The sequence below is a fragment of the Natator depressus genome, chromosome 1, assembly GCF_965152275.1.
Source record: "Natator depressus isolate rNatDep1 chromosome 1, rNatDep2.hap1, whole genome shotgun sequence".
NCBI lineage: Eukaryota > Metazoa > Chordata > Testudines > Cheloniidae > Natator > Natator depressus.
In genome coordinates this window covers 312459707-312476623 of record NC_134234.1, presented here as the reverse complement: position 1 = coordinate 312476623, position 16917 = coordinate 312459707, and the positions used below count along the sequence as shown (strand labels likewise).

General features: G+C 44.1%; 1 protein-coding gene across 5 annotated transcripts in view; it reads right to left on the bottom strand.

Annotated features, from left to right (window-relative positions):
* The window catches only part of BRD1 (bromodomain containing 1), a 109936-nt gene extending 104983 nt beyond the window's left edge, over positions 1–4953 (bottom strand). For all 5 annotated transcript variants that reach the window (XM_074942393.1, XM_074942394.1, XM_074942396.1 and 2 more), the window contains exon 1: positions 4826–4953. The gene's annotated coding sequence lies outside the window, so the exon portion shown is untranslated. The remainder of the gene's footprint in view (positions 1–4825) is intronic.
* Between the last annotated feature and the right edge of the window lie 11964 nt (positions 4954–16917).

Genomic DNA, 16917 nt, shown 5'->3' with positions numbered 1-16917 from the left:
TACAGGAAGCCAATCCAACTATAGCAATTCAACATTGGCACAGAGAAATTGTTGCCAAGGCCCACCCACCAAAGGATTAAACTTGTGCCATAAGGTAACAGAAGTACAGCGGACCCTCGCTAGAGCGCGGATTCGCATATAGCGCAGTCGCAGGAATGAATCCCAAATTTAAATATTTAAATTGGGATCCATGATAACGCGGCCCCCGCATTAACACGGTACCGCGCATGGATCCCGCATTCTAGCGAGGGTCTGTTGTAGTCATTGTAATGGAAAATTACCATTGTTTTCCAGAAATAAAGGCCTGTATGCAAAGTCCTGGTTTCACTGTTGAAAGCTTATTCAGCAGCAGCCTGAAGAAGAAATATTCCAGATATAGTTTTGCACAAAAGGCATTTATGATCTGAAAAATAACTAACTATGTAAAAATTGCACTTGCTTTAACAAATCTGACCTCTTTATGTATTCAGAATTATATCTGCTTAATCAGTACGTTTACACTTACCTAAAGTAAACCTCAAAGATGTATGGTTTATGTTATTTCCTCATGTGTCTCACTATTTATATTGTAAACTTTTAGAGATAGGGAATGGTCTTCTACATATTTTCACAGGTGTGTTATCAGATAATCAACATAATCTTTGTCACTAAAATTATTACCACCATCATACATTTTATTCAGTTTTGTATAGCCCATATTGCTGTGGAAGAGCATATTCCATTACGGCCCACGTATCACCGAGACAACTATGAATTAAGGTTTAATACCAATCTTTTACCACTAGGGGAGATGCAAATTGAGAACTACTTTAATTTTAGCTCCCAGACTGGGTTTTTGGGGCTGCCAATTAGAGAAGAAAACAAAATCACTTTTAAAATGAACATTTGATCTAAAAGAAACCTCCAATGCTATTTTCAGCAACTGATTCTCAAGAGTAAATCAACATTTTCTGACTTGTAGTAGGGTTCCTAAAATTCCATTAACTTCAAAATTATACACAGCCAGCTTGGGCTAGATTTGAACCAGTGACCTAGGAAAAGAAACATTCATCTTTAGCTTCAAGTTCTACTGGAATAAAGTATTGCATCTGTATCATAAAGGAAGCTGTGATAAGATTGTAAAAATGGAAAACTAAGCATCCTGACCAGACTGGTCCATACACGGTTGGTAATCTGAAAGATTACTAAAAATAAAACTGTTGGCTTCCATGTTTGTATCTTTTTCAGCACAGGTCTGATCAGCTGACCAAATGAAAGATAATTTTCTCCATCAGCCCTGCAAACTCAACCTGGCATCTGAAAGTTATGGTAATTACTTTATATTAATTTATCTTTAGAGCACTCTGAAAACCAGCTGTTAGACAGTAAGCAAGTCTCAATCTTACCAACAGCGAACTCTTGCTCCCCCTGGAATTGATTTCTTAAGATCCCATGGCCATGTATCTGACCTGCTAGCTAGACCATACAAGCCCCATCAAGTCAGGAATTACACACGATGGCGTGAGTAAAGTTTGCAGAATAAATATTACGGTCAGTGATAGTATGCCTACCAAAACATTGGGGCAAATATACATCAATTCTCTGCCCACCAGCTCCATGATACTCCTATTTTCTTCATAAAAAGTTGAAACAAAATTTACTACAACCAATAAATTCAAAGGCAAACCTGAAATGCACTGCTTTCCTCACCTTCAGAAGTTATATGCACAAAAATCACATATCTGATGATTTGCAGTACAAAGGCAAGATGGAATGTATCAAGCAAGCAATATCAGATCACATCCGTTCCAATATCTTCACCCTCCCCCCCCACAAAAGGCCTCATTTAACAAACAACAACAACAAAAGGATCAGCCTGAACTAGTTTTCGTGGTTTTGTAGATGTAATAATGTGTTATTTAACAAATTTTGTGTTAAAGTCAAACACAGTTGTATTAAAAATATGATTCTAACAAATCCAAAAAAGCAACATCCAGTGCACAGTCATTACAGGGCAACATCTGGATTTCCACTGTTCTTGGTAATGATCAAAAAATATCTACATCGATTTTTCTCCTTTTGTGAATTTCCATGAAACTTTTAATAGAGGTGCTTGTGAGGATAAATATATTAAAAGATTGTGAAGTGCTCTGATATATACTGATGAAAAGCACTATATTAAAGTTAGGTACTGTTATTATTAGTTTGTAAAGCAACATTTCATTGAACGTGTCAGTTTCCAACCACAGAACAGATGAATCTATTAATATTCGCTATAGTAGGCCTAATAACTAGATATAAAGAGGGACAATTTAATTTAACTCTAAATTTAGTTCCCATAATCTCACAAATTCTGGGGCAGGGAATATAAAATGGCCCCTCCAAATTCCAATAAAAATGTATATTTCTTTGTACCCTTATAATGCTGTAAAGTCATTTATCAGTTTGTTAGTGCAAGAGAACCTGACATTGAAATTGACCAATTTAGTTTCATTTTCTAAGATATGCTATTTATCATTAATAGGTAAAGAGTAAATAGATTTTTAATTCAATTTTAATAATCCAACATATGAATATTTGGAGTATTTTTATATAAACCCACCTATTTTTATATACACCATAACCAGAGCTACAAACACCAATGACACTGATCATGGAGGTAACTGCCTATTACCTCAAACTGGAAAAGAGGGACGGACAGTGGCTATTATGACTGACTATACAACATGGGTTCTCAAACTTTTTCTTTCTGAGCCCTCCCTCTCCCCCCCCCCCCCATGTGCTATAAAAATTCCCCAGCCCACCTGTGCCACAACAACTGTTTTTCTCCATATTCAGTAGGTTAAAAGCCAGAGCTGGCATTTAGGGGGTAGGAAAACAGGGCAATGGCTCAGGGCCCAACTCCACAGGCAGCTCTGTGAAGCTAAGTTGCTCAGGCTTTAGCTTCAACCCTGGGCGGCGGGGCTTGGACTTCAGCTTTCTTCCCTGGTCCCCAGTGAGTCAGCCTTGCTCTCTGGTTTATTCTGGCAGACCCCCTAAAACCTGCTTATGGCTCCCCGGATCCCTGGTTGAGAACCACGGCAATAGAAGACACTGCCATTTGTCCATATCCTAGTCATTGTTCTTTCATATATTCTAATATTGGAAAAAACACAATAATGTGTATTAGTTTCCAGGCGAAAAAGCAATTTCTCAAACACAGTGGCAACCAGTTGATGAACAAGAGTATCTCAGAATGCAAGCAGCTTGCCTCCCAGGTGTACCGCAAATGTCATAAATCCTAAATAAAGGAAGATGTCTACCACAAAGTGATGAAAAAAGGCACCTCCCAATAATGAGATCAGGACAATTATCATTTACATACTTAAGCACTTTCTCTTAATTTAGATTAGTTTCCAATCTGGAAATGGATGGCAATTTAACATTTTACATTTAAAGGGAAAACAGTAAAAATGTGTGGAAGGGAGCACACTACATGTGGAAGTAGTACTGAAATTATCTGTCCTCATTTTGCAGATACCTAGTTTGGGTGAGTAAAAAATAACCTGGACCCTAAAGCATAATAATAAGGGTTGCTAACCTTACCATAAAACAGGAAGAATTCCTAATGCATTACACAACTCAGTTTGGGTCACTTCTTTCCTCCTTTTAAAGCATGACAAAGCCTGCAGAAGATGGAAGAAATGCTCTCCACAGAGCTATTGTTTTTCTTAGAATGACCATTTGCTGAGACAGTTTCCACTATCATGACCAAAAAAAAAAAAAATGCAGCTGTTTTTGTGCAATGAAAGTTATGGGGCTGAAGCACTGCTTGCTAAGGGGACAGGTGAGGGGAGAGCAAATTAAACCTATGGTGCAGGACCTTTGTAAAGGCTACCAATTCGTTTTGCAAGCCTGCAGTGAACCCTGCACTCACTACTCTCCTTCTCCCTCATTTCTTTGTGTTTGGTCCTTGACTCCTTTACGGAAGAGAAATCCCCCATTCCATTCATGGTTCTCAACAAGCATCCTTCTGTGGAGCACCGCAAAGAGATGGACACAATGAAACTACCAAGGATGTTACAAACACTACATTAGTAGCAGACCATAAGGGACAGCAAGCAGAAACATTTCCAGCATACACGTGGAGATAGGATACCAGCAGCCTCAGCCTTCAAAGTAGGATCACCCTCTCAAGTCTAGCCATATTGATACACAGAAAAGACAGTGGCTGAACCCTGGAGAATTCATTTGATCCCATCAATGAAAATACCCATTTTAGGCCTAGGCCCTAGCCCACCTGATATTACCAAGCCTAACATTTCCTCGGTCTCCCGGAACCCAGCAAGGAGGTAACCGGCATCATTCACCCCACTTGCTCCTTCTCTACCCTACCGCCCTCCCAAAGGGCACTCTCGCTTAGTCTCTTCCAGAAGAGTTTCCTCCCCAAGCTCCCTCTGCCTTCTCTCTCTCTCTCCCCCCCCCCCCCGCAATGGATGGTTCCTGCCCACGCCCCTTATCCCTCCCACACCCTGTTCCAGCAACGAACACTTCCTACCCACGCCCTTCACCGCTCTAGCCACACACACCCCCACGCGCGCGAATGGTTCCTACCCGCGCCCGTCACCCCCGCGCGAATGGTTCCTGCCCAGGCCCGTCAGCTCCAGCCCTTCCCAAGCCTCGCCCCACCCCCCACCCTGACAATACTCGGCCCACAAACATGGCGTCCAACAAAACAGCTTGCGCTGCGCCCTCCCCCGCCCGCTGTGCCGGGCAGCCTCCGCCCGCTCCCGCCGCCAAGCCCCTCTCGCTGGGCCCGGCTCCGGCCGCAAGCCGCCGGCCCCGCTCTCCCCCCGGCCGCACTCACGCTGTGAGAGCCGCCGGAGCGCGGCTGACAGACCCTCCTGCTCCTCGTCTCCGGGTCGACGCTGCGGCCGGTCTAATGGCGGGGGCGGCCCCACCGATGCCGCTCCCAGCAGCCCCGAGCGGCCAAGCGGGCGCTGGCGGTGCCGGGCTGCCTTCGGGCTGCCGGCGGCGGGTGCGGGGCTCCTGCTCGGGCCGCGCGCGGCGCATTCGGGAGGCGCGGCGCTGGTCGCAGTCCGGCTGCGGGCTCGGCGCTCCGTCCTCGGGCTGAGAACCTCCCCTCCCCCCTCAGCACAAACAATGCGGCTTCACCACAGCGCTGCGCCGGCGGGGGGAGCGGAGGACGGGACGTGAGAGCGCCAGTCCCAGGCACCGCCCCGCCGCCGTGGGGGAGGGGCCCTCCCAGCCCTGTGTTGCAAGGGGGAGGGGGCCTGCCCCATGGTGCAGAGCCGCGGCGCGCCGCTGGGGAGGCGGCTCTCGCTGGCACGGACAGGCACGCGGCGCTGCCAACCTCGGAGCCAAAGTCATGCGTCGGCGCCCCAAAAGCACGATTGGCCTAAAATAGAATGGGGGGGTCACCCTTTTCCACTCCCTTCTGTCCCTGTAGGTGTGAGAAAATTTCAGGTACAAAAGCCAACCTTTAATCCACACAAAATGCACACCTCTTCCTGGCTGCTCAGGGGGAGCCTCAACTTCCCCTCTGTTCCCCTAGATAAAGGGCCTTACTATCCATTTCCTATTACTGCCTTGACCTCGCAGCTATGCTTCTCTGCCTCCCGCTGGGCTGGACTCCTGTACCTGGGTTCCAGCAGCAGCAGTTTGTGACTCTCCTCTGCACTGCTGCCTCCTATCCCAGTATCCTCTCTGGGCTCCAGGGCCATACACATGTTAAGGCAGGTCTGTGGCTGTGGTCCCAAGGCTTTCGCACATAGCTCTGCCCACATGTCCAGCCCTGAAAGTTGTGGGATGGAAGATTTACTGAGAAGCGTCATCAGAACAGCTCCTCATGCCGGTACCAAAATCCTGTGACTCATGGATCAGAATCAGTTCATGGGAGTTGGCAACACTTCTTCCCCTGGCTGCTTGGAGGTGACTCCCCCAACACTGACCCCCAGGCTGGGGAACCTGCTATTCTATCCCCTCCATCTCCCACCCCCATCACTGTCTTCTGCTCCCCCCTTAGCCTCCCACAACATCCTGCAGCCCTGAAAATCCTAATGTGCCTCTTGCTCCCCCTTATTCTCCCCATCTACTTTTCAGTGTCTCTGCTGCTCCTTAGAGTCCCTGTGTCCTGTCTAGCCATTGGGACCATAGAGTGGCAGCTTTTTTCCCTGTGGGCCTGGCTTCAGTCTTATTGAAAACGGTGTGAGTTGGCAACCAACTTTATTAAGGGTGGCCTCACTTCCACATGCAGATGGCCTGGAGGGAAATTGCATTGACAGTAATAGGGGATGGTGGCAATTCTGAATAAGGGAAAAATTGTGAGTTGGCACCTTTCATCATGTTTTCATGAGACAGATAAAATAACATCCCAGAATTACTAAAGTTGTGATTAAAAATCTCGAAAGTTGGCAACACTGGCACAGCCACCATGCAAGAGAGAGACACAGCTTTGCCTGAGTGAGGTCTGACTGCAGAGAACTGTGGCCCTGGCCCTCTTTAGCTCCAGGGCGAGAAGGAGGCCCACAGGCTTTTCTCAACCACAAAGTTATTCCTTGGGAAACAGGCATTAAGTACCTGAGTATCACATTAAAAAGTATGTGTGTAGAAACGAGAAATTATACAGAAGAGCTGGTAAAATATACACTTAGGCCTTGTCTACATGAGAGCAATGAGGCATGTTAACTGCTGGTTGGTCTCATAACACCACTGCAACACACCTCACATCCACACATAAAAGTGCTTCAATGGTTCACAAATGTTACACCAAATGTGAGGTTATCTTTGTTCAAAGAAAGTCTGTTTAGGTAGATGGCACCTATCACCATAATATCTGAATGCCTCACAAACAATGGATTTGTCCAAACATAAGAATGGCCCTAATGGGTCAGACCAAAGGTCCATCTAGCCCAGTATCCTGTCTTCTGACAGTGGCCAGTGCCAGGTGCCCCAGAGGAAATGAACAGAGCAGGTAATCATCAAGTGATCCACCCTGTTGCTCATTCCCAGCTTCTGGCAAACAGAGGCCAGGGACACCATTCCTGCCCATGCTGGCTAATAGCCATTGATGGACCTAACCTCCATGAATTTATCCAGTTCTTTTTTGAACCTGTTATGGTCTTGGCCTTCACAACATCCTCTGGCAAGGAGTTCCACAAGTTGACTGTGCATTGTGTGAAGAAATACTTTCTTTTATTTGTTTTAAACCTGCTGCCTATTAATTTCATTTGGTGGCCCCTAGTTCTTGTGTTATGAGAAGTAGTAAACAACACTTCCTTATCTACTTCTCTACATCAGTCATGATTTTATAGACCTCAATCATATCTCCCCTTAGCTGTCTCTTTTCCAAGCTGAAAAGTCCCTATCTTATTAATCTCTCCTCATACGGAAGCCGTTCCACAGTAAATCTATCCCTGTGAAGTAGGGAACTATGTGTTACCATACTTAATTTACAGACAGGGAACTGAGGCACAGACAGTTTGTAACTTGGAAATCTGTGGCAGTGCAAGAAACTGAATCTGGATCCCAAGTCCCAGGCAGGTGCTTTAGCCACAAGACCATCTGCCATGTTGTCTTCTACCATGCCAGTATCCGCTGGTAATTTGTCAGAATGGACAGATACCACTGGCGTAATAATTCCAACATTATAAACTTCCATTACTGTCCCACAGTGCACCAATCACTGCTGAGGTGGCCTTTCAGTTCTGATTTCTGCACTCCATTCTGTCAAGGTCAAGTTGCCTCAAAGCCCTTTACTTCAATAAAAACTACTGCACGTGCTGTAGAGTTCTTGTATGCACTATTTTCACAAAGAAAATCCATTTCCCATTTCTGTTACCCAAATGTGATCATATTGTCAACTAGTCCCAGAGGAATCATCTTACAAGCCTGCTGCCGGCTGGTTTGAGGTTGCCGTGGAGATGCTGGTAACCATCTGGAGAGAAGAGATCCAGGAGCAGCTGAACTCAAATCATACACATTACCTGACTAGGTATCCAAAAAACTGGCTGAAATGGGCATTGTTAGAAGTGCCAAGTAGTGTCAAGAGACAGTAAAGGAACTGAAGTTCCTATATCATGAGGCCTGGCATAATAAAAGCCCAATTTGGAGCAGACAACAAGCCATTTTACAAAATGCTAGGGTACACACTGGATGGGTTAAAACTGGCTCAATGGCAAATCTCAAAATGTAGTTGTTAATGGGGAAATACCAACAAGCAGTTCTTGGTCCAACACTGTTTGATGTTTTTTCAACAACCTATATGATAATATAAAATTTTTGCTGGTAAAGTTTGCAGATGACACGAAGATTGGTGGAGTAGTAAATAATGAGAACAGGTTACTGTTACAGAGTGATCTGAATCTCCTGATTAAATGGTCACAATCCAACAAAATACATTTTAAAGTACATTTTATAGTGCAAGATAATACATCCGGGAACTAAGAATGCATGTTATACTTACAGGATGGGAGATTCTGTCTTGCAAAGCAGTGACCCAGAGAAGGATTTAGGGGTCATCATAAATAATCACTTCCACATGAACTCTCAGTGCAACGTTGTGGCAAAAAAGGACTAATGCAATCCTTCGATGTATAAAAAGGGGGATATCAAGTAGAAGTAGGGAAGCAATCTCACCTCTGTACCAACACTAGTAAGACTGTGATTACTGTGTCCAGTTCTGGTGTCCACACTTCAAGAAGAATGTGGAAATACTGAAGAGATTTCAAAGGGAAAAATCACAAAAATGATCCAGGGCCAGGAAAACAAGTCTTACAAGGTGAGGCTTAAGGAGCTCAATTTATTCAGTTTATCAAAGAGAAGGTTGAAAGGTGATTTTATCACTGTGTGTAGGTACTTACACATAGAAAAGAGATCTGATAGTGGGGAACTTCTCAAGCTTGCTGGCAAAGGCATAACAAGATCCAACAGCTGGAAGTTAAAGTCAGCCACATTCAACCTTGAGATAGGACACAATTTCCTAACTGTGAGGGTAATTAAACATTGCAACAGTTTACAAGGAGAGGTGACAGATTCACAATTCTTTGGAGTCTTTGAAGTGAGATTAGATTTTTTTTTTTAAGATATGCTTTAATCCAGCTTCTGGGAGAAATTCTACAGCCCGTATATGCAGGGGGTCGGGCTACGTAGTGGTTGTGTTCCTTTCTGCCCTTGGACTCTGTGCCTGAGTATCCCTGTTCATCCCTTTCCTTCATGGGTCGTGAAGAAACAGGATTGCTGCATTGCCCTTAACATACTCATAACACTTGCAACTCTGCACTAGGTTAATGACTATAATCACATGCAATGCTTCAAACCTTCAGTTGGTCATCACCTGCAGGAATCAGGAATAAATGTTTTCCCCAATGCACAATTGCCTAGATGTATTCTATTTTCTTTACCTTTCTCTGAAGCATCAGAATTAGGCCACAAATGAAGAAAAGACACCAGACAGGGTGGGCCAGTGTCCTGTAGTGGTGTGTCTGTGGCTGGTGTGTCTTACTCATATACTCAGAGTCAAAATGACTGCCAGATTTGGGGTCAGGAAGGAATATTCCCCCATGTCAGATTAGAAGTAGGGTGACCATATGTCTCATTTTAGCTGGGACAGCCCCTTTTTTAAGATCTGTCCCGGCCATCACGACTTTTTTGGAAAAAGTGGGCATTTTCCTGTTTGCTCTTGCTGACTTTATCAGTTGGCAAGAACAAACAGGACAAATGCCCACTTTTGTCAAAAAAAAGTGGGGTGTGGTGCGGAGAAACGTGTTGGGGATCAGTGGAGATGCCAGCCCCACATAGAGGAGGAGACAGGGCTGGGGAGGGGAAGGCAGTGTTCCAGCATGTGGGGGCCAGCAGGGTCCCAGCAACTGGGCAACAGCCTCGTGCCGGGGGGAGAGGAGGAGGCTTGGGTGAGTGGCTGGGGGTGTCCCATTTTTCCTTTGGGAAATATGGTCACACTAATTAGGCGGGACCTAGTTTTTTTGTTTGTTTGTCTTTCTCAGCAGCATTGGATGTGGTTGGCCTGCTGGGCATATCTCACCTAATCAGTTCCCTGCCCTTGCAGAGGCCCCAGGCATTGGTGGCACTGCGATCTGTCCTGTTATCTGCCTATGGCACACAGTTTAGTCTCATGAGGACTGAAATGCATTGGTGTCAGGGTTCCCTCCCAACTCTGCACTCTAAGGTACAGATGTGGGGACCCGCAGGAAAGACCCCCTAAGCTTATTTCTACCAGCTTCGTTTAAAACTTCCCCAAGGCAGAAATTCTTTGCCCTTGGATGGTATGCTGCCACCACCAAGTAATTTAACAAAGAATCAGGGAAAGGACCACTTGGAGTTCCTATTCCCCCAAAATATCCCCCCAAGCCCTTATACCCCCTTTCCTGTGGAGGCTTGAGAATAATATCCTAACCAGTTGGTACAAGTGAACACAGACCCACCCTTGGATCTTAAGAACAATGAAAAATCAATCAGGTTCTTAAAAGAAGAATTTGTTTTAAAAAATGATAAAAGAATCACCTCTGTAAAATCAGGATGGAAGATAACTTTACAGGGTAACAAAAAGATTCAAAACACAGAGGATTTCCCCTCCAGGCAAAACTTTAAAGTTACAAAAACAGGGATAAACCTCCCTCTTAGCACAGGGACAATTCACAAGTTAAAACACAAAGATACTGTAACACATTTCCTTGCTATTACTTACTATTTCTGTAATATTAGATGTATCGTTTCAGTGGGAGCTGGATTACATGCTTGGCCTCTCCCTTTGTCTCCAGGGAGAACACACAGAGAGAGCCCCAAACAAAGCCTTCCCCCACCCCAAGATTTGAAAGTTATCTTCTTTCCCCATTGGTCCTTCTGGTCAGGTGCCAACCAGGTTATCTGAGCTTCTTAACACTTTACAGGTAAGGAGGAATTTTAGGCTACCCTTATGGTTATGACAATTGATCTATCAAACGTCTTTAGACTCAGTATAGGGGTGTCTGGGTAAAATTCAATGGCCTGTTATACATACATCAGACTAGATGATCTAATGGTCCCTTCTAGCCTTAAATTCTATGAAACTATGTAATCCTTAGAGCTTGCCTCTCTACCCAACTCAAGGTCCTTCTGGAAAATAAAAAGGAACCATACTTAGTGAGGAGTGTATGTAGGAGAATGCTGGCTTTGTGAAACTTGACCAGCTGGATAAGGATCCAGGTCAGGAGATGGCAAACGCATTTCTGGAATCCCAGCATCTATTACGGGGCAAGAAGCCATAGGATCTGGACACGGTAGCTAAGCAGTTCAGGAAAAAAAATATGTGACGCAAGGGACCCCCTACAGCAGATATGCATTTTTATTGTTGTAAAATATACCAGTGTGGGATAATTTAGCAGGCTTTGTCACAGAATTGGAGTTTAGGGCCAGAAGGAATCACCACAATTAGTCTGACCTTGAGTATATCACAGATTACTGCCCCCACACAGACCCCAACAACGAAAATTAGACCAGAACACTACAGTTCTCATGAGATTGAACGATTGTATGCCACAGGCAGGGACTAGGAGGAACTGAGGTGCACTGATTCCTGAGGCCTATGCAATAACAGGGACTTGATTAAATATACCTAGATGATCCTGGCAAGGAACCACTTCCCCATGCGCAGAGGAAATCCTGCAGGTCACTGCCACTCTGACCTGAGGAAAAATTCTTTCCCAGCCCCAAATATCACAATTAGTTAGCCCCTGAACATGAAAGCAAAAACCAGCCAGCCAAGCACCTGAGAAATCTCACAGCACAGATACAGAGGACTAGCCCAGCCCATCCATCAGCCCATCTACTGCTGTGCCATCCCTGATGTTTCAGAGGAAGTAGACAAAAATCAAAGAAACCACCCAGAATATCGGGGTGGGGGGAAGATTCCCTTCCTGGCCCCTATAGATGACAGGCTAAGGCCCTGAAGCATGATATTTTAGGAATATAAGACTTAATAAATCAGAAGGGACTCCCAAGATGGCCACGCCCTGCTCCATACCTTTACAACTCCATTATACAATCCAACTCAAAAATTTGTCAAGCTTTCTCTTAAAACTAATTAAGGTGTCAGTCTCCCAACAGGAGTTGCGGGAGTAGTTCCAGAACCTCATTCCTCTTCTGGTTAGATACCTTCTAATTTCCAGCCTAAATTTGTTCATGGCCAGTTTATACTTATTTGTTCTTGTCCCAACATTGTCCTTATCTTAAATAGCTCTTCACCCTCCCTGGTGTTTACCTTCCAGATGTATTTATATTCTCTCTCTTACAAGGCACACTCTCTATTCCTTTGATCAGTCTCATAGACTTTCTCTGTGCTGTTCTAGTTTGAATTAAACATTCTCGAATATGGGTCAAAAAATTCCCAACTAGCACAACACACCGCTTGTCCCTGTCCACCTCTGCTCCTATTTCTCCAGTTTGTCATTGTCCTGTCCCTGTTACCCTATGCTTCTCTCTCCCACAGCCTGTCTGTATCTTCCTCCCTGACTGCTCTTCACCTCCATGTACTCAATTGAACATGCTTCCTTCTCCTCTAGGATGCCTGTGTACCACAAGGGGCAGCATTGACAGCAGAAGAGTCTCCTAGTCAGGAACTGGCACTCAGAACAACACAGCAGGCTCAGCACTCAGGGGGAGCAATTGCAGGAACAGTCCTACCAGCCGTTGCACACTGGGAGCATGCTCAGTGGAGATGGACTATTTGGAGAATGTACATGCCCAGACTCTAACAAACCTTCACAAAGCATGTTCAAATGTCAATTTTCGGAGGCTTAAATTCTGTCACATTTGGGTTGAGTTTCACAGGGACAGCAAAAGGTGCCTATGATGACACCCCTCTGTGACAGGTTGGACCCCCCCTTCTGGGGTGCCACCTGATGTACTGGGATTTCACTGAGCGCCTCTCGCTCAACCTGCCTGGGTTCCCTCTCCACGCTTTGCTGAATTAGGCTCTCCGGCCTCTTGTAGCACACACAAAGGTATGGCCACACCCTGCTGAAGTCAGCTCTGTGTGAGAGGACTCCCCCAGCACTCATGTGCACACCCCTTTTGGGAGATAAACCCAAAATAATACTGTCTTGCACTGTATAGCAAAATCTGCACAGCGTAAGCTCATAAAAATCCACCCTCTTCCTCAGTATGAAGAGAGATGTGCTCAACTTTTCCCCAAGCCACCCAGTTAGAAATTACATAAACTGGGTTTAATGATAAACAAAATAAGTTTAACTACAAAAGGTAGATTTTAAGTTGTTAAAGGGATAGCAAACTGAACAAAGCAGATTACCTTAGTATATAAACAAAACCCACAAACTGAGCTTAGGTAGGATACAAATGAGCAAATTCTCACCCTGAGTGATAAACTGGCTGGCAGATTCTTAAGGCACAAGTTGCCTTGGCTTTCCCAGGCTAAAAATCCTTCCAGCCTGGGACCATCACTTCCCATAGTTCAGTCTTTGTTCCTCAGGTGATTTCAGGTGTGTTGTTGTAGGGAGAGTGAGGTCCCCTCATGTTGTCATTGTCACTCTTTTATATCTTCTCCCCACTTGCTGGAGAAAGCTTTTTTGCTGTGACCTGAGTCAAACAGTTCCCATTGTGTAGAGCTATCTGACCTGGGTCAAACAATTCCCGTTGTGTAGAGCTATCTCTGAGAGGTTTCTATTGCACACAGTTTCTGGGGTAATCCTTATGTTTGTGTGCATTTCCTCAATAAGCCACTAACATTATTTGGCCTCATCCAACATGACACATCTGAAATACAGAGAGATGGTCAATATTCCAAGCTTCAGTTTCAAAAATATCATACGAATTGGATAAACACATTCAGTAAATCATAATCTTTCCAGTGATACCTTACATGAGCCATCTTGCATAAAATACATCCTAGTTATACCATATTAATATCAGAACCATATTTCCATGAAGAATATGGGGTATAACATCACACCCTTCACCCACCAAATTTCAGATGCATGTCCCAAAACATGGGGGTAAAGATAGGAACCATTTTAAAGATAGGAACCATTTATACTTAATATCCAGAAAATTAAGCCTAAAGCAGACAAACAGCATGAAAAATTTCAGTTGACGCAGGTAAATTCTGACAAAGATGTAAGCAACTGAAAGTAGAGTCTTACAATAAAAAGTGTTAGGCAATCTTAACTCTAGGCATTGCTGCAAGCTCTGCCTGCATTAAACATTGGGTGTATGAATTCTAATAATATGTCATTACCATCTCTGGTCTAATAAGAAAGTGACCTACAAGAAGGTGACAAAATAAAAAACAGAACAAAAATTAAGTTCATTATCGCATTCCCTAGCATTTCAAGAGATTGGTGGACGACTGATAGGGTTATTCACTCTTTTTTTCTTTCAGGGGCCATAATTGTGCCACAGATGTCCTACAGTAGGGCTGTTTCACAGACTGAGTTGGCAGCAGTGAAAAGGCTCACAAGCCGCTGGTCCAAGAAAAGAAACAACATGGAAGATCTATTCCTGGTCATGCCAAATATATACCCTGTGTTGGCCCAGAAACCAAGGGCTTTATGAACATACTGCTAGCCAATGCTGATTGGCAGCCTCACAGTGGCTGTAAAGATAAAAGGACTGGGAAGAAGAGGAATGGAGTGGCTCCCAGAGGAGCAAGCAGGCTGGAGAAGAGAACTCCTGCTGGCAAGCTGCTGAGAAGCTGTTCAGAGATAGAACCCTGACAAGGGAGGACTAGCCCAAAAGGCTGAAAAGCCTACAGAAACCGGAGAAAGTAGGAAGGAGCTCAGGACACAGCTGGAGTCATTGAGTCCTGATTCTGCCTGTCTAGTTTAAGGACCCTGAACTGGAACCCAATGGAGTGGGTGGGCCTGGGTTCCCTAAGAACCCCTGAGAAACGTAAGAACTGAGGGGATTCACGATTTTAAGGATTGATAGGAGAGAGAACAGCAAAATAAAGATAATGAATTTCAAGAAGGCAGACTTTAGCAACTCAGGAAGTTGGTAGGTAGGATCCCATAGGAAGCAAGTCTAAGGGGGGGAAACAATTGAAGACAGTTGGCAGGTTTTCCAAGAAACATTATTAAGGACAAAAGAGCAAACTATCCCACTGCAAGATAGGAAAGATAGGAAGTAGGGCAAGAGACCACCCTGGCTTCAGGAGATCTTCAATATCTGAAACTCAAAAAAGTCCTACAAAAAGTGGAAACTAGATCAAATTACAAAGGATGAATATGAACAAATAACACACGTAGGTAGGAACAAAATTTAAAAGGCCCAGGCACAAAACAAGATCAAATTAGCTAGAGACATAAAGGGTAACAAGAAAACATTCTACAAATACATTAATTACTTCTTTGTTTCTGTTTTCCCCAAGAAGGTTGGTGGTGATTGGACGTCTAACATAGTGAATGCCAGTGAAAATGAGGTAGGATCAGAAGAGGCTAAAATAGGGAAAGAACAAGTTAAAAATTACTTAGACAAGTTAGTTGTCTTCAAGTCACTAGGGCCTGATGAAATGCATCCTAGAATACTCAAGGAGTTGACTGAGGAGATATCTGAGCCATTAGCGATTATCTTTAAAAAGTCACGGAAGACAGGAGAGATTCCAGAAGACTGGCACTATATTTGCCCTTTTCCAATCTATAAAAAGGGAAATAAGAACAACCCGGAGAATTACAGATCAGTCAGCTTAACTTCTGTACCCAGCAAGATAATGGAGAAAATAATAAAGGAATCAATTTGCAAACATCTAGAAGATAATAAGGTGATCAGTAACAGTCAGCATGGATTTGTCAAGAACAAATCGTGTCAAACCAACCTGATAGCTTTCATTGACAGGCTAACAAGCCTTGTGGATGGGGGAAGCAGTAGACATATATTTTGACTATAGTAAAGCTTTTGATACTGTCTCACGTGACCTTCTCATAAACAAACTAGGGAAATACAACCTGGATGGAGCTACTATAAGGTGCATAACTGGTTGGAAAACCATTCCCAGAGAGCAGTTATCAATGGTTCACAGTCATGCTGGAAGGACAAAATGCGTGGGGTCCCGCAGGGATCAGTTCTGGGCCGGTTCTGTTCAGTATCTTCATCAATGATTTAGATAATGGCATAGAGAGTACACTGATAAAGTTTGTGGATGATACAAAGCAGGGAAGGGTTGCAAGTGCTTCGGAGGATAGGATTATAATTCAAAATGATCTGGACAAACTGGAAAAATGGTCTGAAGTAAATAGGATGAAATTCAATAAGTACTCCACTTAGGAAGGAACAATCAGTTGCACACATAGAAAATAGGAAATGACTGCCTAGGAAGGAGTACTGCGGAAAGGGATCTGTGGGTCATAGTGGACCAAAAGCTAAATATGAGTCAACAGTGTAACACTGTTGCAAAAAAAGCAAACATCATTCTGGGATGTATTAGCAGGAGTGTTGTAAGCAAGACATGAGAAGTAATCCTTCTGCTCTACTCTGCACTGATTAGGCCTCAGCTGGAGTATTGTGTCCAGTTCTGGACACCACATTTCAGGAAAGATGTGGACAAATTGGAGAAAGTCCAGAGAAGAGCAATACAAATGATTAAAGATCTACAAAACATGACCTATGAGGGAAGATTGAAAAAAATGGGTTTGTTTAGTCTGGAAAAGAGAACACTCAGGGGGGACATAACAGTTTTCAAGTACATAAAAGGTTGTTACAAGGAGGAGGGAGAAAAATTGTTCTTCTGAACCTCTGAGAATAGGACAAGAAGCAATGGGCTTAAATTGCAACAAGGGAGGTTTAGGTTGGACATTAGGAAAAGCTTCCTAACTGTCAGGGTTCTTAAGCACTGGAATAAATTGCCTAGGGAGGCTGTGGAATCTCCACCACTGGAGATTTTTAAGAGCCGGTTAGACAAACACCTGTCAGGGATGGTCTAGATAGTACTTAGGC